The sequence below is a fragment of the Carlito syrichta genome, unplaced genomic scaffold, assembly GCF_000164805.1.
Source record: "Carlito syrichta isolate Samal-C Ts95f unplaced genomic scaffold, Tarsius_syrichta-2.0.1 Scaffold307302, whole genome shotgun sequence".
Classification (NCBI taxonomy): domain Eukaryota; kingdom Metazoa; phylum Chordata; class Mammalia; order Primates; family Tarsiidae; genus Carlito; species Carlito syrichta.
The window spans coordinates 63,303-88,334 of NW_007251398.1; the positions used below are offsets into that span (position 1 = coordinate 63,303).

The 25,032-nt window shown below is 42.2% G+C and overlaps 1 pseudogene; it reads right to left on the reverse strand.

Annotated features, from left to right (window-relative positions):
* Positions 1 to 21,899: 21,899 nt before the first annotated feature.
* Positions 21,900 to 22,337, reverse strand: LOC103266702 (annotated as a pseudogene).
* Between the last annotated feature and the right edge of the window lie 2,695 nt (positions 22,338 to 25,032).

Genomic DNA, 25,032 nt, shown 5'->3' on the forward strand with positions numbered 1-25,032 from the left:
AGACCTCAGTCCCTCTGATTATCTATCTTCTCGACTGACTTTATGTTTCATTTCTCCTGACACAATCCCCTCTCACAACTCTGACTCCCAAGCTTTCCGAGAACACACACATAAGAAAAAACAATTTCCTAGTCCCTGACCTTTTCACTAAATGCCTGATCTGCCTTCTTGCTTTAACCGAAATCTAATTCTGACCTGAGGACAGACACCTGTCCTTTGCATCTGAATTTTGTCCTTTTCCCCACACCCTAGGACTTCAGGTATGAGGGGTTCACATGGGGGAATACTATTTCCCCTATCAGAAAGCCAGGCGTCATTCTTTGCCCCTTCCCTCACTCTCTTCCAGGAGCCAATGATTCCTCACCTTCTTCCGGGGGTCCAGGGCACTGGTCGTCCCTTCACCTCTGCTCTTGTAGCCTGGGAAATCCTTACCTGCTCTCTGGGGGTGAAGAAAGCTTGTTCTGACTCATCTTCTTTGCCTACTGTGAAGTCCAGGAGTTTAGCTCATAGATGTTCACAGCATCTTTTTCTCTCAAGACATTGTTATTGTTTTGATATGTAAGATCTTATCTTGATATTCCAAAACAGAACAAAGAAGTTTCTTTCTCTTTGCACTCCTGGTATGACGTTCTAATCTTCCCTGACGCAACGGAAGATTTTAAGGGACATTTTCAAGACAAAAAGTATCCAGAAAAAGAATGTATTCACAATTTTTCTGCCCCAGCTTCGTGCTTGCCAGACTGTGAGGTGGGAGGTCGGGGGAGTTGACTGGGAGATAGAATAAGAAGAGAGCCAAAACTTCACTGGGGAAAAAATGTAGAGAGATCACTAGCCCATGCTTTTTCTTGTTGTATTTGTCCCACAACTTTGTTCCTCCTCCCAAGCCTTGCCCAAAGTATTCATTCCTTGCTCTGAGCGACCTGCATTTGTACTTACCTCAGTGGAAAGACAAAACTCAACTGAGTTTCTCAGCAGTTTCTTAAAATCCATAGTAGAGTTATAGCCTCAATAGTCTGGGCATTTCCAATTTTCAAGAACCTGGTGAGAGAGAGAAAAGATGATAAAATCGAACAGAGACTGTTCACTTCAGGGAAGCCACTAGGTGCAGATTCCCGTGGAGCAGAATGCCATTCTTCAGGGCCCCGAGAGCGTGTCGTTAAACCTCAGAACTCAGCCCAGTCCCTAGGAAAAGAGGAGGAAAGAGAGGAGTAGGAAAGCCCCAAAATAACAAAGGAAACATGGAAGTGCCTGTGTTTATACCAGGTTTTCTAGAATCTAGACAGCCTGGGCTCTAGATGGAGTTTCCACTGCACAGAAGACTGAGGAGGCTACATTGTTAGAGAAATGATTGTAAGTTACATTGTTGCGGTATACTTGAGGTTTCACTCACATCCACTCTACCTCCTGACAGCAGCCTCCCCACTCCCAACGCCAATCTTGCAAACCATTATTCACAGCATATTCCCTCCGGGGCTCCCTTTCCTTTTATTGCACTTGAAAATCCCTGTTTCTTATACTATGACTTAACAAGGTAAAACATGATATGTTTTCAACCTTCTGCACGGATGGTCTCCACCTTCCAGTATCATATGGTCTCTACCTTCCCACTTGGTTTCCATCTTCCTGCATGGATGGTCTCTGCCTTCCTGTGTCATAGGGTCTCCAACTTCCTGCATATGGTCTCCACCATCCTACATATGGTCTCCACCTTCCCGCATGGATGGTCTCTACCTACCTGCATGGATTGTCTCTACCTTCCCACATGGATGGTCTCCACCTTCCTGCATGGATGGTCTCTGCCTTCCTGTGTCATAAGGTCTCCAACTTTCTGCATATGGTCTCCACCTTCCTACATATGGTCTCCACCTTCCCGCCTGGATGGTCTCTACCTACCTGCATGGATGGTCTCCACCTTCCTGAATCATATGGTCTCTACCTTCCCACATGGATGGTCTCCACCTTCCCGCATGGATGGTCTCCACCTTCCTGTATCATATGGTCTCTACCTTCCCACATGGATGGTTTCCACCTTCCTCCATGGATGATCACCTTCCCGCATGGATGGTCTCCTCTTTCCTGCATCATATGGTCTCCACCTGTCTCTCCAACTGGGATTGCTCCCCTCTCTCCTTAGCGTACCACTCTCTAGCCTTTCCCTTTCCCACTGGTGTTTTCCAACACTCTCTCCCTGACCGCTTTGACACTTCTCATAAAGGCTTCTCATCCTTCAGATAAGCTGACATGTTACCTCTTCAGAGACGCGATCCTTGACCCTCAGGAGATGCCATGCCTACCCCCACAGTTCTCCATCTCAGCAATGAGTGTTTCCTTCACAGACTCACCCTATCTGCTGCTGTGTCATTTGTAGGGGGTGGTTGTCTTTCACTTCAGTTCACTGTGTAAAGTCCATGAAGGTAAAGTCCGTGTCATTTTTGTTTAATCTTTTATTTCCAGGGACTAGCCCAGTGCCTGGCACTTAATGAGTATTTGTTAAATGGAGTAATGAATGAACCCCAGCTTACTGCCAATGTAACTTCTTTGATGGAACAAGAAGAAGGAAGTTTTCTCTGTTGATGGGGGTAATGCCTCTACAACATCTGTTTATAGTACCTTAGGGAGCTTTTTGCTTTAACAAGTCCACAAATTTACATTTCTAAGAAATACATGTGGTTACCAATGACATTAAACTAGGGGTGAGCAACCCTTTCTGGTTGAGAGCCAACTCAGGAAAAACAAATGTTTATGATCTGCATTTTAAATTTTAATATGAAAGTAACTTTACTGAATTCTATGGGATGAGGAGGTAGTGGTGTGTATTTTTAACACTGAGATGATGTACTTTACTAATCATATAAATACCAACGAGCAGATGGGCATCACTTTTTAGCCACTAAAATGCTAATATGAGCAGCAATCTACAGACATCTGTAATGCAATAAGGAATATATATTTAGTCATTGTCCCAGGTCTCTGACACAGAGCTTCTAAAAATCTTGGAATTTCCTGAGCACTAGAGGTCACAGGAGCACCTTTTGTTATTCATTTGTTATTATTTCTTTCAACCATACCTGGGTTTATAATAGTGAAGTAACTCTTAGTGGGTCCCTAGATCAGAGGTCCCCAACCCCTGGGGCTATGGACGGGTACTAGTCCATGGCCTGTTAGAAACCAGGTCACACAGCAGGAGCAGTGGCCTAGACAACAAAGTTTCATCTGTATTTACAGCTGCTCCCCATCACATGAGTTACCACCTGATCTCTGTGTTCTGTCGGTCAGATAAGCTGCATCATTAGATTCTCATAGAAGCCTTACTGTGAACCCTACTGTGAACTGCACAACCAGTGCTAGAATGTGTTCGTGCCATTCCACTAAAATCTACCTGTTTATATCAGGCTCTGTGGTAGGTATTGGGAATGAGAATACAAATAAGATATACTCCCTCCTCAGCTTGGGCCACCCACTCCCACTGTTACAGAATCTTTTCTCTGGTCAGCATGTGAGACCTACCTGCATGCTCCTTATGAGAATCTAATGCTGCCGCTGATCTGCACAAAAATGTACTGTGCTTAAATCATCCCGAGACCACCTGCCCCTCCCCTGCCCATGGAAAAACTGTCTTCCTCAAAACCAGTCCTTGATGCCAAAAAGTTTGGGGGCTGCTGCCCTAGATAGCTTCAGGATAGGGGCTAGTGGCCAGAGGAACCAACCATGTGATTAGAGGGTTGAAATTTTCAGCCCTACTTAGGGATCTCAGGAGGGGTGGTGGAACTAGAGATTGAGTTTGATCATCAATGCCCAATTATTTAATCAATCGTGCCTCCATAAAGGGGTTTGGAGAGCTTAGGATTCAGTGAAGGCATGGAGGTGCTGGGAGGTTGGCAGCCTGGAGAGGGCGTGCAAGTTCTGTGCCCCTCCCCCATACTTTGCCCTATGCATCTGTTCTGTGTCTTTTGCAATAAACCAGTAATACTCACCAAAGTGCCTTCCTGAGTTCTGCGAGTCACTCTAGCAAATTATTGACCCTGTGGAGTGTGTTGTGAGAACCCCCTAAATTTATAGCTGGTTGGTCAGAGGTAACAGTGACAAACTGGGACTCGTGAGAGCCATCTGAAGTGCAGGCAGTCCAGAGGGAGTAAATCCTTAATTTGTGGGATCTGATGATGGCTCTAGGTAGATATTGTCAGAACTGAATTGAATTGTAGGACACCCAGCTGGCGTCTGAGAGTTGAAGTGGTGTTGGAAAAGGCATTGCACATTCAGAGTCAGAAGTGTCGGGAGTAAAAAGTCGAACACTTTATCTTTTCCTTTCTGTATATATCAGACTTCAGTGTCATGATCTCCAAAGTAAGATAACCACAGGGGATTACAGAAAGAATACATTAGAACATATATTTATTTTTGCCTCATCCTTTAAAAATACACATTATGCAAATACATAATAGAATGAATAGGTAATTTAAAAATAAATAAATATACATCCATTAGGATACATATATTTAAAATCTCCTACTGACAGGAGGACCTGCTGAAAAAATGTGGGAGGCAATTGATGTCACATTTCTAAGTGCATTAAATTATTTTATTCTTGAAACAACACTATGAGAGTCACTACAATCTACACTTAACAGATGGGGAAATTGAGGCTCTGAGTAAATTGACGAGTCCAATGTCACACAGTATGTTAGGGACACAGCCTGTGCTAGAATGTGTTCGTGCCATTCCACTAAAATCTGCTATCTGTTTATGTCAGGCTCTGTGTTAGGTATTGGAGATGAGAATACAAATAAGATATGCTCCCTCCTCAACTAGGGTCACCCACTCCCACTGTTATAGAATCTTCTCTCTGGTCGGCATGTGGGACTTACAGCACGACTGTGGCCACCACCAAATTCCTGGACTCTCCTCTCTACTACCCTTCTGTCTTCCTGTCCCATCCTATTCCCACTCCAACCTTCATGGAGAACAAGAAGGTGGGAATCAGTGGTTCTGCCTGAGGTGACTCTAAAGACCTCCTGAACGGTGGCTGGGTCCTTCTGTGTCTCAGCAGCATCTTAGAATGGCCACTTGCATGGAGAAGCATAAACAGACTGAGTCTGGAAGTGTGTAAGATACAGCAGCTCTCTGGAAGGCTCCGGGAGGAGGTCCAAAGCCGAATGAGGTTGGTCTATCGGGAGAGGAGTTCATAAGCCACAGGCTAGAGGCAAAACCGTGGTAGGGTCGTGTGTTTAGGATGGAAGGGACTCAGACCAGGGGACCAAGATTCATGGCAGGGCCACGTCTTTTGGAGGCTGCCCAAGGAACTGAGCAGGGACCTATTTACTGGCACTGAGCTAAAAGACAGAGGTCTATTATCCTGGAATGAAGCCGAAACAAAACTCCAGTTCCTAGAACTGAAACACATGATCACAGTGTGCCTGACAACAGTGCTGGCTTATGAAATTCTCAGCTCTCCATCGAGAGTAACATTAAATTCCCTCACCTCCGAATAGGACTCTTGAGAGACTGAGGGGAAGCAGAAACTAGCAACAGCAGATTAAAAACATGTCAGTATATCCCCTTTATTCATTCATTGGACAAATATTTATTGAGAGCCTACTATATGTTGGTCACTATGCTAAGTATGAGGTGCAGTGGTGAATAAAGCAACTGTCTCTGCCCTGTGAATGAGGGGCATAAACAACAGTGAGAACTGTGACAAGATATATCTAGTGTTCAGGGAGGGAGGGACGTGATCAAAGGGGTTTTTGTTCTCCTTTTAGCAAGATGAAAAGATGCAAATGTATCTGAGCATAACCAAGAACTCAGACACATCCATTAGTGGAAAGGAACCTAGAAGAGACAGGAGTGGGATATGCAGGGAAGAGAGGAGACAGCTAATGGGTCAAGCACCTCAGGGATCCCGGAAGGGAGCAACATCTAGAGCCTTCTAACGCCGTGTGGTCTTCTGTATGTCGGTAGTAATTGTGGATATAACTCAAGGGCTGATATCTTAAGAATGAAATACTTCCAGGAAGGTTATGAATTGACTGTGCTGCACTGTCTGGTGGAAAAGCTTGGCATTTGGTGTTGGATGAACTGGTTTGCAGGTTTGGGGCTCTACGGCTTTCCCAGGCAAGTGAACCTGGGCAAATCATTTAACGTCTTTTAGCCTTGGATTCGTTTGTTTCTCCTCAGACCTCAGATGGACAAGATTCAGTTCATCACAAGCCTTGATTCTTGACACACTCTCTTCACTGGTCCATTGTATCACACAGATTCATTCCCACTGTTGCCTGTAAGTGATCTGTCTTAAACCACTGTGCACTAACACATACATGAATTACTGACATATGTCAGATGGCAAGACGTTATCCGTGGGGAAAGGAGAGAATGTTGTCTAAATTGAACTGGAAAGTAAAATAATTGTCTGTATGCCATAAGATAAAAGCTCCCGTATGTAAAAATCAACTCCAGATAAATTAAAGTCATGCATGTTGAAAAAGAAATTAAAACTTTTAGAAGAAAATTTAGGTGAATATATTTTAGACCTTATCAAGGTAGGAAAAGATTTCTCAAAGAAGATACATGCAGCACTCATTATAAACAAAAAGACTGATAAATTTGAATATATTGCAGTAAAGAGTTTTCCATCAAAAGATAGCCTCAATTTCCTCATTTTTAAAATAAAGTTAATAAAAAATTAATAATAATAAAATAAGGATAATAATGCACAGCTTATAGAATTCTAATAAGATAAAACAACACATATAAAACATCACCTTGAACAGTTATCATAATACTATAAGAAAAGGATTCGCAGTAGTGAGAATCTTCCTGGGAAGGGGAGGCACACCTCACCAACTAGGGTACCTGCATAATGAACATTGGTATACCTAACCCTGAATTGTACCCCACATCTTTAAAATAAAAAAATTGAAAGTTATAAAAAAAAGAAAAAGAAAACAGCACAGATCCTAGTAAACAATAGATGGTAACTATTATTATTTTTCTCCAACAATAATGCTATGATTTATCAAACAATACTGAGTAATATGTCAAGACATATTTAAACCACACAAGCCACCTGAGGACAAATATTTATATCTTGATGATAGTTTCAAGAGAGACGATAATGTATTGCTACATTTGTCAGAGACCTATAGTCAGTCAGATAGTCAATAAGTATTTATTGGGCATCTATGCCAGGCATGCTAGGGACTGGTTAATTTATATCAACCACCATGACTTTTTTGCCACAATCTCATACACCCTTCATATATTTGTCTGTGAACCAGAGCAAAGAAAATACCTCCACATGTTTTGACAATCTAAAGCTACCAGAGAATTTTGGCACTGTCAGGGACAGAAATCTCAGAACAGTCCAACTCTCAGTTATTTGTGCTAAAGAAAGATAAAAGTAGGCAAATATGGTCTCTCATTTAGGTTTTTTTCGGTTTGCTTGGGGGTTTTGTTTTCCAAATACTCGCAAACCTCAAATCAACGTGACTCAACAATAAGGAAGCAAGACCAGAAGTAGGACAGACTTCAGGAGCTGTCTGTTCAGCCGCTCAATAATGCCACAGAGGTCCTCTCCCTTCCTCTGCTTTCTGGCTCCAGGTGCAGAGGTCTACATGCACCTCAATATGATAGACGGCTATTCTGGAATGTACAAAGTCCTGTGTAAAGAAAATGACTCTTCGCTGATTTGGGAGATGTTGAAAAGCAATTTAGTATCTGCTCTGACTCTGTTTTCTAGAATTACACCACCTCGTGGGCTTTGTATATTCATGGTTCACATCTTTCTCATTGGGTTTTCTCTGACCAGGAGAAGTCAAAATAAACTTTGTGTTAATAAAACAGTGAATTGTGTCAGAAATAGACTTTATTATACAATTTGCCTAATTGTGTGTTTTTAGTAGGTATTTACCGAACTCTGGAGTGTCAACACTATTCAGCTGTCACAAGTAATATTTGCTTAAAAATCCACCCTCGGGATTGAGTGCAGCAGGAACAACAACAAATCTACCCACAAATGGGCTAATGACCTTCATAAAACAAGAATTCACATATAGGTAACCTGAGAAACCTACACTTCCCTCAGACAACAATTCTCCTGAACAAATCATTCCAATATGGTTTACTGAGGCAGGCAAATTTGGACACAGGCCTTTAAGAAAAAAAGAGCAAAAGAAAAGCTACTGCCTACCATGATTTTTTCCCTCCAAGAACTGGTAAGTTTCTTCTGTATATGGAACCAATGCAATAATTTTCAAAATACTCTTTTCTCTTTCTGAGAATGTGATGCACCAAGTGTGGGCATAAGGTACAGTAGGAAGGGGGTTTGATCGGGAGTCGAAAACCACAGGTTCTAGTTCTGGTTCTATCACTTCTAAGTTGTGAGAGGCTGGACTAGTCACTTCATAGCTCTGAGTTTCTGTTTCGTCATTCTTTGGGTCAACTCATCATCTGCCTCCCCTGCTTCACAGGTGTTATAGGGCAAGCTTTTCGAAAACACGTTGGAGGACAGAGCACAATCTTATGTTTATTTTCTGTTAAGTCATGCCTCTCTTGGGAGCCAGGAGCATGTCTTAATCATATTTGTGTATTCCATCACTCCTAGCCCAGAGCTATCATTAGGTGCTCAATAAACATTAATTTTAAATGACGGCTGTCAGGAAATAAAGGAAAACAAATGCCCATAGTAAAGGTTCAAGGTGCCTGCTGGTTGGGATGTGGCACTTACAATCTAAAGAGTAACAGTGGTATTTAAAGAGCAGAAGGAAACCGCTCTATGAAACTCTCTCAGCAGTGAAGCATTGAAAAATCACAGACTCTCTTTTGGGCCACTGTTTTATGTTTAGATATAAAAGTTAGTCAAGCTAGTCTGAGGATAGACAATGCCAAACTAACAGCTGTCAACAGGTTTAGAATAGTTTCCAAATGAGAAATTTTCCTGGCCTCTTTCCACCCTGGTTCTTATCCCTCCACCTGGGAGTTATTCTTCCCAAAGGTACCCCATGATTGGTGAATTTCAGAAGACTATCTGGGACTGGCTCAGTTCAGGTCCTCCCCTTCTTCCTCCTGGGAGTCAGTTTCCAAAGACAATCTGTAAGGAAGAGGTAAAGCAACTGGGAAAGGGGGAAAGAGATGTGAGGAAAGAAGGAAAATGGAAGACCCAAGCAGCGTGCTGGTGAGTTGAGCTAATGAAAACGAGGGAGTTCCAATAATGTCCATTTTTTGAAGATCATGCTATGTGATATGGCAACGTAACCAGGATGACACCCATGGTCCTTCAAGAAAGTCTACCAAACATCGTGGCTTTGTGTGTGTGACTGTCCTGGGAATTGAAGAAGGGTCTGTGCACATGTAAGGGAAGTGAGTTGCAGAAAAGAATGGTATACAGGAGGAAAGACAAAGAGAAGAGATTAAAGAAGAAACTCACTTCAGTACTTTGGGAGGCCCAGGTGGGAGGATCACTTGAGGGTGGGGGTTCAAGGCCAGCCTGGGCAACATAGCAAAACACCATCTCTACCAAAAAAATTGTTTAAGAAGAAAATTCACTAAAAGCAGGAACTTGGCACTATAGAAGAGACATAAGGCTATCCATAATTCTTGGAGATATTGGGGGAATATTGGGCTTCCCAAGAAGGAGACGGAGGTTCAAAAATCATTCTATTGGACTGCCAACTAAAAGATGACCCCCAAAAGCTGGAGAAATTGCAGGCAGCTGCTATCTAGGCTACAGGCCTAGGTGTATAGATGAGACTAGAGAAGGCAGAAGACGGAAAAGGAGAGAATGGAGACAGGTACAGAAAAGAGACTCTTTCTGATTTCTCCTCCTATCACAGGCATCAGAAGGTGAAGCCAGGGAGCTGGTTGTTTCTGTCCACTAGAAAGCAGGATGGTACTGCCCCGTATCTGATTCAGAAGCCAACAGTCAAGCCATTTCTCCCTGAGATTATGGTAGAGAATGAAGCAACTCCCCACATTTCCTACAGAAATGTAGGTTTTGTTTCCCCTGAAAACTGGAACAAGACAAGGATGCCCACTCTCACCCCTCCTGTTCAACATAGTTTTGGAAGTCCTAGCCAGAGCAATCAGGCAAGAGAAGGAGATCAGGGGTATTCAAATAGGAAAAGAGAAAGTCAAGTCATCCCTCTTTGCAGACAACATGATGCTATACCTCGAAAACCCAAGAGAATCTGTCAAAAACCTCCTTGCATTGATAAAGAACTTTGGCAAAATCTCAGGGTATAAAATCAGTGTGCAAAAGACAGTCACATTCCTATACACCAACAATAAACAAACAGAAACCCAAATAAAAAGCACAATCCCATTCACTATAGCCAGAAAATAAAATCAAATACCTTGGCTTCTTCCTAACCAGAGATGTGAAAGACATTTACAATGATAACTACAAAACATTGCTCAAAGAAATCAAAGATGACAAACAAATGAAAAAATATTCCATGCTCATGGATTGGAAGAATCAACGTTGTTAAGCTGTCCATCCTACCCAAGGCAATTTATGAATTTAACACAATACCCATTAAATTACCAGCAGCATTCTTCTCAGACTGGAAATGACAATACAGGAATTTATATGGAAACATAAACAACCACGAATTGCGAAAATAATCCTCAGCAAAAAAAAAAAAAAAAAAAACAGAGCAGGAGGTATCACACTCCCCAACTTTAAACTCTGTTATAAAGCTACAATAATCAAAACAGCCTGGCATTGGTACAAGAACAGGTATATAGACCAATGGAACAGAATAGAGATTCCAGAAGCAAAACCTCAATTTCTCAACCAACTCACCTTCAACAAAGCCTCCACCACCAACCACTGGGAAAAGGAGAACAGTTGGGTAAACTGGCTGACCACATGCAGAAGATTAAAACAAGATCCCTACCTATCACCATACACAAAAATCAATTCTAAATGGATTAAAGACCTAAAGGTAGAACCTCAAACTATAAGAATCTTAGAAAATGCAGGAGACACCCTTATGGAAATTGGAACTGGCAACCAATTCCTGATCAAAACCTGAAGTGCCCACGCCGTAAGAGATAAAATAGACAAATGAGACCTCATCAAACTGACAAGCTTCTGCAAAGCCAAAGAAACCATCAAGAGATCAAGAGACAGCCCACAGACTGGGAAAAAATATTTGCCAACTGTATGTTTGACAAAGGCCTAACTTCTAGGATCTATAAGGAACTCAAACGTGCTGAAAAGAAAAAAACAAACAGCCCCATGACAAAGTGGGCAAAAGATATGAATAGACACTTCTCAAAAGAAGACATACAAACAGCCAACAGATACATGAAAAATGCTCAGCCTCACTAGTCATCAAAGAAATAAAAATTAAAGTCGGGCTCGGTGGCTCAGCCTGTAATCCCACACCTTGGGAGGCTGAGGTGAGCGAATTGCCTGAGTCCATGGGTTCGAGACCCGCCTGGGCAACTTGGTGAGACCTCATCTCTACAATAAATCAAAAAAGTGAGCCAGGCGTGGTAGCGCGCCTGTAGTTTCAGCTACTTGGAAGGCTGAGGTGGAAGGATCGCCGGAGCCCAGCAGGTCGAGGCTGCAGTGACCAGGAGCGGCCACTGCACTCCAGTCTGGGCAATAGAATGAGACTCCAACTCAAAAAAAAAAAAAAAAAAGAAATGAAAATTAAAACCACACTGAGATACCACCTAACTACAGTCAGGATAGCTATCATCAATAACTCAAAAGACAACAGATGCTGCAAAGGATGCAAAGAAAAGGGAACACTTCTACACTGTTGGTGGGAGTGTAAACTAGTACAGCCTCTATGGAAAACAGCATGGCGATTCCTAAAAGATCTAAAAATTGACCTTCCATACGACCCTGCGGTCCCCCTACTGGGAATGTACCCGGAAGAACTCAAATCACTCTGTAAAAAAGATACCTGCACATGTATGTTTATCACAGCATTGTTCACAGTAGCAAGCACATGGAACCAACCGTGCTACCCATCAAAAGAGGACTGGATTTTAAAATGTGGTACATATACACGATGGAATACTATGCAGCCATAAAGAAGAACAAAATCATTCACTTCACAGCAACCTGAATGGACTTAGAGTCTATAATACTGAGTGATGTATCACAGAATCAAAGAACTGAGTATCACATGTTCTCCCTCATAAGTGGACCTTGAACAATTATTGCAATACTATAAGAAAAAGATTGGCAGTAGCGGGAAACTGCCCAGAGTAGGGCAGGGAAGTGAGATCGGCAGTAGTGGAAATCTGCCTGGGGAAGAGGGGCACACCTCATCAACAAGGGTACCTGCATAATGAACATTTGTATACCTAACCATGAATTGTACCCCACATCTTTAAAATAAAATTTTTTTAAAAAAAGAAATGTAGGTTTTATAAAAATCACCTTGGCCTAAATTACAGGATAATTACTCACCTCTGTGTTTCACCTGTGGATTCATGGGACAGAATAATTCCCCAAATCCAGTTCCAATCTCGCTCTCTTATTTAAGTCAGGGAATACTTAGTAGATAGTAACATTTTCACTTTTGTGTTAAAAATGGTGTAGTGGCTGGAAAACCTTAACGTATTACACAGAAATTCAGCAGGCATTGCTTCACTCAATCCCCTGATGCTGGCTGGCTAGCATGAATGTACCGGGGGCTGGACAGCAAAGCTGAAAACAGCAGCTCCGCCCTGTGAGGGTCTGTTGTCCCATGGAGGAGACCAACAGGTGAGTAAATCATGCTGCTGTACAGCTACCACGTGCAGAAGACTCAGAGCAAAGATGAAACTGCCACTCCCAGGCCCATGTCTGAGCGAGCCATCCCCTCCAGCCGGTTGTGTAGACTGCACCTCTTTACCTCCTCAGTGAAGACAGGCTAAGGAACGCAGGCTTCTCTTACTCAGGTTCCCCGAGCTGCTTTTTTTAGCCCACCTCATCTTCTCCTGGTTTCGTTCAATTTTCTAGAAGCTTTTCTATCTGCCTCACTTATCTCCCTTTATCCCTAAGAACCATCTCCAGTAATTCCACTGACTGGCAGGGACATTTTCCCATCAGGCAGCAGAGCTGAGCCTCTCGGCACCACGGCCCCTCCCACGACAGCCCCTGTGACCCCAGCGGACCCTCCACTGCCTGGCTTTTCAGGTCAGTGGGGACTTCCCAGACGCTCCCCCTTTCTCTTTTAGCTTTTTAATTTCTGGCTGCCAGGCTTTCTTTTCTTAATTACTTCTGGAGCTGCATTTCACACAACAAAATCCAGCCCAGCTTGTAGGGTGAATTGGGTTCTTTTGGGGAATTCCATCACCTCTATTCCCTCATCAAAGCAGAGCTAAGTTGAACTCCCTGTAAATATGAGAGGGAAAGGGACTGATGAGTATGGAGTCATGGAAAGGCAATGAATTAGGTGCCGGGGATCCAGACACAGCTCTCTGCCACAGAACTTTAGACAAGTCACCTGACCTTTCTGACTCCAAAGGATTATGCCTCTTAGCTTTCCTCATGATGAAGTTAGCAGATCAAATGCGTGTATGGCTATCACATACCTTCTGAACTGTGAAGCACGATTCAGTCACCTGAAGACTATGCCAAACCTAGGGGAGCTTGGGCAGTATGTCCTTCTGAATAAACATGTGAGCCAGGGAGTCGGGTTGACTCTTGCTCACTATGTACTCCCAGTGCTTAGCTCATGGAAGAGAGAAAGGGAGGGAGGGAAGGAGAGAGCCATGCATTCAGGAGTTATAAAATGCCAGGGCCTTCCGCATGTTTGTGAAGCCTATGATCTGCTGGTGGGAATAAAAATACCCGAAACACCACCTCTGTCTTTTCTGAATCTGCATTTATGAATCGAGTCCCATTTGTGTGAGAAGTGAAAAAGCTGAACCAGACCAGGGAAGTTTCCACCTAGCAGTCAACAGCCAAAGCCCTGACCTGGTGTGACATCACGAAAACTGTTCCTATGGGTATGCCAATTTTATAGTAGCAGTATCTTATATTTTTTTACAGTGCTTTATAGTTTATCAAGATTTTCAAGTACCTGACCTTCTGATCTTCAAAATATCATGTAAGTAGGGCAGATCATTCCCATTTTTCAGATGAGAAAACTGGGCCTCTGAGGAGTGCAGAAATGTACACCAAATCATAGGACCCATGAGTGCAGCACTGGGATTCAGGCAAGGTTCTGTAGACATGGCCCTTTCAGCTGCTAGGGAGGACAATAATGAGAGCGTTCCCATTGCTAAGCGTTCCCATTGCTAAGCGGTAGACACCCAACCCAATATGATTTCCTCTCTATTTTGCTGAAATTACACTATTGAGTAGAGCAGGTCCCCTCCTCATAAAACAGGAAGAAAAAGTCCTTTTCAGGAAGGACCAACAAGTGGTAAATAAGCACAATTTTAAACATTTGACCTCATTACCAAGCAATCAATTGAAACAACAACAACGCTGTGCAATATCCCCTATCAATTTAGAAACAATAAAATTAATGTTGATAATTAATGTTGATAAGGATGCGGTAATACTGGTGTTTATGTCAGCACTGGTGATTCATACGCTGCTACAAACGTCTAGAAACTGTTTGACCACACACACACACAACAGCCTGAAATTGTTCACACCCTCAGAACCAGTAATCTTACATCTGGGAATCTATCCTAAGGAAATCATATGAAATAGAGAAAGAAAAAAAAAATACCTTCCTGAAACCTGGTTGTGGAAATCCTCCTTGGATAGCAATGAGATATCACGGTATCTATTTAATAAATGTCCTCTTTGTTGAAGCATGTTCTAGTTGGTTCCTGTTACCTGGCACCAGAATTATCAATATTACAAAAGCACACATAAAGATAGCTAATATCAACATTAATATCCTCCTCTTCTTTCCTTCAAAATTGGCCTTTCCAACTTCACAGCCTGGTGCCCCATTCCTCTGCGCCCCCATCAGTCTCAAAACTCTGGTCAAGTGAGATATCTCATGTCACCAGAAGGGCCATAAATGCACATATGCTGAACTTCAGTGAACATGAGAGTCGCACGGAAAGCTGGTTAAAACACATACTGCTGGACACCCAGGCATTTCCTCCACCAACTTTCTGATTCAGCAGGTCTGCTGTGTGAGGCCTGAGAATGTGCACGTCTAACAAATTCCAGGTGTGCTGATGCTGGGGGCCACACTTTGAGGACCCTTGGTTTAAGCAGCAGTCTCCTTCGCATGACTTCCCTTCTGGCAAAATCATTCTAACCCTTCAAGTCCCAGATCCTCCCTACGTGTTGCAGCCATCTCCAATCTCAACAGGATGAACCAATTACTTGTCCCCTGTGTTTCTCTGAGGCAAGAAAACCACCTATTACACTGTATAATGAGAATCAGTTGTATAATCAATGCCAACTCTCTGCTAGTAGGGAGAATCCAGAGGGCTGGCCCATGTCTCTAGCATCTCTGCGCCCCTAAAACTAGCACAATGCTTGGCACATAGTAGCCCTACACACACGTACAGCTGAATTATTCCTTGCTGCCTCCCCCTCCAGGAAGTCGTGGTTTCCTCCTGTTCCCACAGGATCCATTAGCATACTGAATAGCTATTTTTTCAAAAACAACGATTAGCCATGATAGCAAAAGAAGAAACATGAGCAGAGCTTATTAGTTTGCCAGGCTAGTAAATATCATCTTGCTCTGCTCTCTAAACTCCCTAATGAAGATAGCAGCTCTCAGGCAAATAAATAAAACATTAGGTTGACAACACACAGCACATCACAAGCACAGTCCACTAATTTGCTCATTGCTGAAGGACGTTCGCTGCCTTTGGGATAATCTCCATAAACACACTGCCCAGTTTCCCTTTCTCCCAGATAAATTGCATCAGGCTCCAATTTTAACGTTTTTCAATGTCTATATGTATTTCATTTCAATAACGTTTTTAATCGCAAGATGCCCATCTTAATCAAATGAAAGCAATTTTTCGGTAATTGTCCTAAAAGTCAATTCCTTTTCTGGTAAAACATCTTTTTGAATCACAAGTGGCTGGGCCAAACAGTGTTCTCAGAATATTAATGTGAGTTTAAGCTATTAAAATGTCATGGTTAACCTTTTTTTAAACCTAATTAAATTAAAATAATAATATGTGGAACACTTTTACTGAAAGGAAAGGCTCTTTTTCAAAGAACCTGTTCCAAGTCTCAAAGCTAACACCTTGAAGCCATGGTGGGAAAGAGGTTTCATAGGCAGACAAAGGGAACCCGGCTTTGCACCTGCTGTGATTAACTTTTGGTTGTTGGTATTAGAGCTAATTATTGTAGCATGCTGGAGGGCAGGGACAATTTAGTGGCCTGATCACACCTAATAAGATGCATTTGCAGATGCCAGCATCTCCTGGACTTAATCAACAAACTATCGAGACAATCAATGCTGTTAGACCCCATGTCCTTGTGATATCTTTTTCCGAACGAAAAAGATAAAAATTCAAGGGCGCAGTACTAAGGACGTAGGCAACCTGCTCAGAAGGCTTCAGTTAGCACCGGGCTTATCTCTCTCCCTGCACAGCTAGAGCCATTATGCAGAAGGGTTGGTGCACCCCAAGGTCTGATTCAATTCAGAGCAAAGTTCAAGCCAGCGACACCAGGTGCAAGGAAATTAACAGCTGACCACCCCAACACTCCTTGGTAACTGAGCTCTGGAAGGCTCAGGATGAGCCCTGTCTACTTTATCTTGTGTGGGGAAACGTTGTCATCCCCAAGGAACTGTATTCTCCTCCTGCTATACAAAGAGTGAGTTTTTTTATTCCTTTGTTGAATCATCTATGCTTGAATTCAGGGAATAAATTTTTAAAAGAAAGAAACTGTGATATAACACAGCTTGGTAAATTCTATAAAATAGCATGCCTTCATTTCAATGCTGTTCCTTTATAGACCTCAATATACTATGAGGAGATTGGTTCAAGGTTGAGCACAGTAGGTAAGATGCTCCCCTAAGTGAGAAGGCCTCATGTAATCCATTGAAAGCCCGAATAACACATAAAGGCCACGGATGGAAGAGTTCCCTCTCTCTGCCTGACTGCTTGAGATGAGGATTCATGTCCTGCCCTTGGATGAGGGCTCACACTGTCAGCTCCCCTAGTTCTCAGTCTTCAGAACTAGATTAGAACTCACACCATCAGTTCTTCTGGTTCTCAGGCCTTTGGACTCAGACTATATCACCATCAAACGTACATCACCAGCTCTCCTGGGTCTCCAGTGTGCAGACAGCAGGTTATGGGACTTCAGTCACCATAATTCCATTAATTAATTCCTTATAATATAGTACAGTTTATTTCAGTAAGGTGTGCCTATGTGTGCAACACCAGCTTCTCATCTCGGGTGACAGGAGTCACTCTTTCCCCTTTTACAGGAAGCCTTCCTTGAAGGAGGATTTATGATAGCTGAATTCTTTAGGAAGGCTCTGCTTGTAGGCAGATGAGGGAGTGCAGAGAAAGGCTCTTCCTGCATCTGTTGATTTTCAAATGCCTTCAACTCAAAGCAATCTTAATGTCATAGTGGCATATTCTGACACCTTCACTGGTCGTACCCAAATTATATGAACTCAATTACTTTGAAGGAAAAATGGAAGGAAGAACGGAAGAACAAAATGAAGAAAGGAAAGTACTGAGTGTGATAAAACATTTCAACATGTATTTTAGAAAAAAAATTACAATTACTTCCCCAAAATTTAGTGCATTATTTTTAACAAACCAGTGTGTGAGAGAAGGCCTAAGTTACATCCCAAATCCAACTGGTAGGATTTCATATTCAGAGTGAGCCATTCTCTGCCTGTTGGGTGCTTGCCCTGTACATATTTCCATAGCCTTGGATAGTTTGCCCTGATTTTTGCTTAGTATCGTATAAGCCTCCCGATATTTGAGAAGGGGTTGAGGAAAAACTTGAAGAAAGTAAAGCCAGAGAGAAAAGCCACAATACTGGAAGAGAGGAGAGAGGATTTTACTACACACAAAGCAGCTGTTTGTCACCAATCACATTAACAGGACCAGGAAGGGATGTTTTAAGCATTTTTACATCCTAATACGAGAGTCTTTCAGTTACATGTAGGCATTTTACTAGTCTTCAGTTACATTTTAGGAAATTGGTTAGGGATTTGAGGTTGATGTGTAGCATATTTGCAATTTTTCCCATTTAAGATAATAGGAACTAGGCTCGGGTTAGCATTTTTGTGCAAAACATCTGATTTCAGGAGTGAATTACTGAGGGCAAGCGGGAAGAGCCTGTATTTCAGAGACTGGTTAGGAAACAACAAGCCATAGCTCAGCACTTACTCAATTTCCACCCATCAATCATCCACTGAGTTCTACAGCGAGCCAGGCATCGTGCCCAGTGTTGAGGACACATCAGTGGAAAGGTTTCCCTGGCCAAAAGGATCTGGTCTAGCAGATGAAACAGAATGAGGGCTATGGAAGGGGGTGGGGCGGACTCTAATCTAGCTAAGAGTTACGGAGTGAAAGGGGAGAAAGGGTACACAAGGCAGAGGGAACAGTATGTGCAAAGGCCCAGAGACAGAGAACAAGGCAGCCCCAGAGGATGAGTAGAGAAGGCTCTCCCACTGGTAACATCCCCACCAGACCACACAGAAGAGGCTGAAAATTCCTGCATCTCTCCTAACCTCTGCTGCCCACATGCTCCAGACATCTTCTTGATATCAGGGACAAAACTGTGAATGTGCTCTAAGACTTGGTTTCCTGGTCTATAAAATGGGATAGTAAAGCTTTATTTTACAGAGTCATTGTGAGTATTCAATGGGTTAATATACATAAAGTGCTTTTCATCAGTGTCTAGCACATTTTGGTGCTATATATTAGCTGTTATTATTAGCTACAGCCTGTAAATGTGTCACAGCGAGGCCAGAGGTTCCTGAGGTCAGGCTGGTGATATCAAGTCCCAGGTTCCTTCCTTCCTTCCTTCCTTCCTTCCTTCCTTCCTTCCTTCCTTCCTTCCTTCCTTCCTTCCTTCCTTCCTCTCTCCTCTTCCAAATAAGGCAAATGCACATTGTTGGCCCACCCAATGGTGCATGGAACTGCATCTACATGGACGTAACTTAAGCAAATTCAAAAATGCCCAGCTGGCCAGCTGAGACTGAGAAAAGAATAATTTAGGTACTGCGAGTCCTGCTCTTACCATTTTCTAAGAGACACTCCTATCCCCAAAACGAACTGGATAGGAGAGAAGAAACAGGAACTCCCTCCAACGGTACTGCTTTCCTCGCCTTCCCGGGTCTAAGCAGCTTGAAGCATACTTTGTTAAGGGATTTTCAAGCCTGATTTTGACTACAAGCAATTTTCACCCCCCAAGCCGGCTTTAAAACCCAACTCTTGCTAAAAAGAAAACACCCTAGCACCTCTGTCGGTTTAGCACTGAGAAAATTCTAATCAAATTAGAAATCTTGAAGGTTTCCTAGAGCTGGTCTTTACTTTGAACAGTTTAAATTACCCCTAAGCTTAGCCTGAGGAGTAGGATTAAAGCCTCCCAGATGTGGAAAAACAGAAAAAAGGACCTACGATTTACTACCTGAGCTGAGACTCCCTTATTTTCCCACACCCCACTCCCACGGTAGAATCTGCTTCCTCTCTGCCTACAGTAGGGCTAAAAAGGGATCGCCACTCCTGACTGTCACAGGGAAGCTACAGCGGGGCAAGCACAGAGCTCCGGAGCTTGAAAAATAGGTGCTCGCAGCTCACAATCCCACCACCTCTCTGCAAGCCCAGGTACACTCGCCCCGCTGGGTTTAATTTCAAAATCCAGTGCAATCACTGAAAAACGAGAGCGATTTGCTCTTTCAGCTATGCACAATTTTCATCAGCAGTCTCCAGTGGCTACAGTCTCAAGCAGTCTTTTACCACCTTTTCCTCATCTTCCCTGTTACGGATGCATATTCCGGAGAAATGGTTTTTCTAATGGCCTGCGGAGGTCTGCCTGGGTTTTTGCAGCATTGTCTGAGCACCAAGTCCAGCAGGTAGAATTCTTTCCCCGAGTCAAACATTTACGGAGGGCTGTAATCTCAGGTTTTAGCTTGCTCTGTCTTCCTTCTTACTCCTACAATCTGATCATCCCTTTTGTCTTTCTACCACAATTATATATTGAAAGATATGATGCAACTGTCTGCAGTGACACGTGTAACTGATTCCCGGCAAACAGTAAATAGAGGGTATAATTACAGCTGAAAGGCGATGCTTTTCGGGAGAAAATTTTTTTTAAAAGGTTGAGATATTCTGGGGCCAGGCTCAGGGGCTCAGTCTGTCATCTCAGCACTTTGGGAGACTGAGGCGAGTGGATTGCCTGAGCCTGTGGGTTCGAGACCAGCCCCGGGCAACTTGGTGAGACCCATCTCTACAATAAATAAATAAATAAAAATTAGCCAGGCGTGGTAGCGTGCGCCTGTAGTTTTGGCTACATGGAAGGCTAAGGTGAAAGGATTGCCAGAGCCCAGCAGGTCAATGCTTGGGTGGCCATGAGTGTGCCCCTGCACTCCAGCCTGGGCAACAGAGTGAGACTCCAACTCAAAAAAAAGAAAAGGGTGACATATCACATTCCTTATAAAATGTTCTTGTCTTCAGCTTGATACTCACTATCTAACATACACAAACAAAGAATATGCTCGTGTATGTGCAAAAATACTCACATATGCACATGCATGCACACACAGAGACTGAGACAGAGAGAATGCAATATTTTTAGAGACTCTTGGTCTTTTATTCTTTTCAGTGAATGAACAATTAGTCTCAATAGTCAGATAAACATCACAAGAGCAGTTTTTTTTCCTTCCTCTGCTGCTACTAAATACAAGAACAGAGATGAGCAAAACAGCATGAAACCTGAGCCAGCCCAAGCAGAAAGACTCAAGAGGCTAAGACCTTCCAAGTGGGATCTCCAGTTCACTGCAGTGTTCTCGGAATCTCATCACTCCACTTGTGATTCCCACAGGCCACAGACAATCAATTTCCCACATTATTTATATAAAAATCTGTCCTGTTGGATATTCTGGATGTAGAAGTGACAGTTTCAAAATGAGATCTGCCGGCACGTCCCCTTCCCAGCAAACAGTAAGAGTCAGCAGACCATCCCAACCAGTCCTCTTCATTCATTCTTCATCGGGAGCCAGTGGAACAGGAACTCAGAGCTCAGTGAAGTCCCACGCTGCACAAAGGCACTATCCTAATCCCCTCCAAAGGAAAGTCAGAGTTTGAACTGGAGACTCCTAAATTAGTGGGCAAACTTGGAGACTCATGAGATGTGAACAAGGCAAGGCACCAAGTTAGAAAGAGGCAGGACTGGTGAAGGGTCCAGGCTGCAGGGCCTGGCAGACAACAGCCAGCTGCCAAGGCAAAGGCTCTGGGCCACATGACACGTCCACGGTGGAGTATGTGTGTTAAGCACAGTGAAGCGTACACACAGTCCTTGACTTATGATGGTTTGACTTAAGATTTTTTTGACCGAAAGCAATACACATTCAGTAGAAGTCATACATTGAGTACCCATACAATCATTCCATTGTTTTCACTTTCAGCACAGTATTTGATAAATTACACGAGATATTCAACACCATATAATGAAATAGGCTGTGTGTTAAATTATTTTGCCCAACTGTAGGCTAATGTAAGTGTTCTGAGCATGTTTAAGGTAAGTTAGGCTAAGTTATGATGTTCAATAGGTTAGGTGTGTTAAATGTATTTCGGTTTTTTTTTAGGAAACATTTCCAAATTTTATTCACAAAATTATTAAAATTGCAAAGCAGACTTACAGAGCCATGGTGATTAACAACACAGGAAGGAAATGTTCTAAAGACATTTCTTTGAAGCATTCCAAAGAAACGCACACTAGGCTAAAAGTCTCCAACTAAACCATGGTGCATAACAGGCTATATTCATTCCTACATTTTCTCAATAAGTTCTTCCTTGTATTTGCCTTTCTCTTTTCCTACTTGTCGAAATTTAACTTTGCGTTCAAGTTTCTTCCGATCTTTGTCCAGTTTTAGCCTGGTGATAACTCCCTTGCTCGGGTGGATGCCCACATGGACGGTCATGCCCTTAGCCTTCTCCCACTGCACCCGTTCAATGGAAATGATGTATTTCTTTCTGTACACCTGGACCACCTTGCCAATCTGCTGACCTTTGTCGTACCCTCAAACCACCTGGACCTCGTCGTCCTTGCGGACGGGCATACAACAGACATTGTTCTTCTGCCACAGCTCCTTGGAGAGCGGCGACAATGTGGTCTTCCTGCGCATGTGCGAGGGGGCATTAAAGTGATGTTTGCAGTTTTAGCTGCAGTCCAAGGTCAGGAAGGGATTGAACTTCCTGGTGACCATCTACCTGGCTGCGGAAGGGCTCCAGTGCATTTCAATTTATGATATTTTTCAACTTATGATGGGTTTCTTAGGACATAACCTCATCATAATCTGGTTTGACCTTGAACATCCAACGTAATACTATAAGAAAATGACTGACAGTGGTGGGAAAACTATGGGGGGAGAGGGGAAGGGAGATGGGATTAATGGTAGTAAATATCTGTCTGGGGATGGGGAGAAACCTCTTATCAACAAGGGTGCCTGAATGAAGCATATTTGTATACCTAACCCTTGACTGTACCCCACAATATCATAAAAAATATTGATTAAAAAACAAACAAACAAACAAAAACACTTCCACACTGTTGGTGGGAGTGTAAACTAGTACAGCCTCTGTGGAAAACAGTGTGGCAATTCCTAAAAGATCTAAAAATCGACCTTCCATCAACCTTGCAATCCCCCTACTGGGAATATATCTGGAGGAACTCAAATCACTCCATGAAAAAGACACCGCACGCATGTTTATTGCAGCATTTTTCATAATAGCAAAAACATGGAACCAACTGTGCTGCTCTTTGAAAGAGGACTGTATAAAAAAAAGTGGCACACATACACAATGGAATATTATGCAGTCATAAAGAAGAACAAAATCATGAACATCTCAGCAACTTGGGTGGACCGAGAGTCTATAATAATAAGTAGTCTATCACAGAAGCAAAGAATTGAGTATCACATGTTCTTATAAGTGGACCTTGAACAATTATTGTAATACTGTAAGAAAAGGATTGGCAGTAGTGGGAAACTGCTGGGGTGGGATGGTGGGGGTGAGATTGGCAGTAATGGGAAAAGACCGAGGGAGGGGGGAATACCTCATTAACAAAGGTACCTGCATAACGAACATTTGTATACCTAATCCTGAATTGTACCCCACATCTTTAAAATTAAAAAATTAAAAAAAAGAAATTTTTTCTTTAGTAATAAAAATAAGTTAAAGTGATATAGCTACCCATAAAAAGAACTAGCACATGTTTCTGGTTCTAAAGAATACAATTTTAAAACCCCAGAAAATTGGAGTATAATATACTAGTGATTTTGGAACAATGAAAATCCATTCTGTTTTTTCTCTAGCTTTCTTATTGAAATTCTCTTTTCCTGTAAGTGATTCTCAACCTTTATTGCACATAAGAATCACCTGACGAACTTGGTAAGATGCAGATGGCTGGGCCCAAATTGTTCTGCAGCAAGGTCCAGAACAAAAAAGTAAGGTCCATTTTAAACAAACAATCTAGGTAACTGTGATGCTTCATATGCTCTTTCCAGAAACATTTCTCTAAAACATTAATACCCTCTCTTTCTTCCCCTAGGTAAATGATTGAATCAAGGATTGTTTTTTAACTTTGTGGAATTGCCTTAGATTCTAAAGCATACTTTGAGATGTTTATGCTTTAGAAGTATAATGCACTCTCTAAAATATGTTTTATTTAAGGCTATCATATCTGTTTTAAAAAAACAGATCAATAGTACAAGGATTTTTACTTACCTCAAAGAAATAGAAACTATGTAAATACTTGCTCACTTTTAAGAAAATTATTTTTGCATTTGATCTTAGCCAAAATGCCAAAAAATGATAGGGAAATTATTTTTATGTGAGTGTAATCCACAAAATAGTATTAGCTGTTTCAAATCTTATATTTTGTATCTACAATTAAATGGTCAAAAACAATTTGACTTAAACACTCTCAACAATATTTTTCTAATAATGTTGGTATCTTTAGTAAGTTTCATGATGCTAATTGTGTATTGAATTAAACAAAAAACATCTAAGAATTCTCCAACAGTTGATTACTTTCAGATCCACATTAGTTGTTCAGAAAAAAGTCAGAGGCATAATTAAGCATTTTAAGTCTTCATTTATATGCTCTGATTTTTAGATGACTAAATAATAAGAATTTTATGACTTCTTAGAGACTGTTCCACACAAAACACACATATAAGCTGTTTTAGAAATGTTCTTGTACAGTTTCACCTCATTACTCCTCTTGGACTCCTTTCTCCTTGCTGTTTAACCTTCACAAATAAATGTGGCCTTCTTGTCTTTATTTGGTCAATGCTTACATTGAAGGTTATACATGTTTTCTAAATGTTGTAAAGCCTTGATTGCCTGGAATGTTCAGAGTCAGACATTTTGTTTAGTTTGAGTTCCTTGGAAAACTAGGGGTGAAATAAAAGGAACATTTTTGTGCATAACTTGTTCTCAAAAGTCTATGTAAAATATATTTATCTGCTTTTTGGTTCTAGAGAGCTCTATATGCTGAAGAAAATTGTGTCCGTATTTCTTGGTTGGTTGAATGACTTGTACAGTCATCTGAACATCAATGATCCTTAGGCAACACTATACATTTAGAAGGCGTTAGAAGATTTAGTTAAATGTATACTGACCCTAGAACTCCAGAATGTTGACCAAATTGTGTGTGTGTTAGTGGTTAGCTCAAAACTTTGTGTACTTGTATTTGATTCCGTCAATTTTTTTTTTTTTTGAGTTGGAGTCTCACTGTCGCCCAGACTGGAGTGCAGTGGCCGCTTCCGGCCACTGCAGCCTTGACCTGCTGGGCTCCGGCGATCCTTCCGCCTCAGTCTTCCAAGTATCCGGAATTACAGGCATGCGCTACCACGCCCGGCTGACTTTTTGATTTATTGTATAGATGATGTCTCGCCA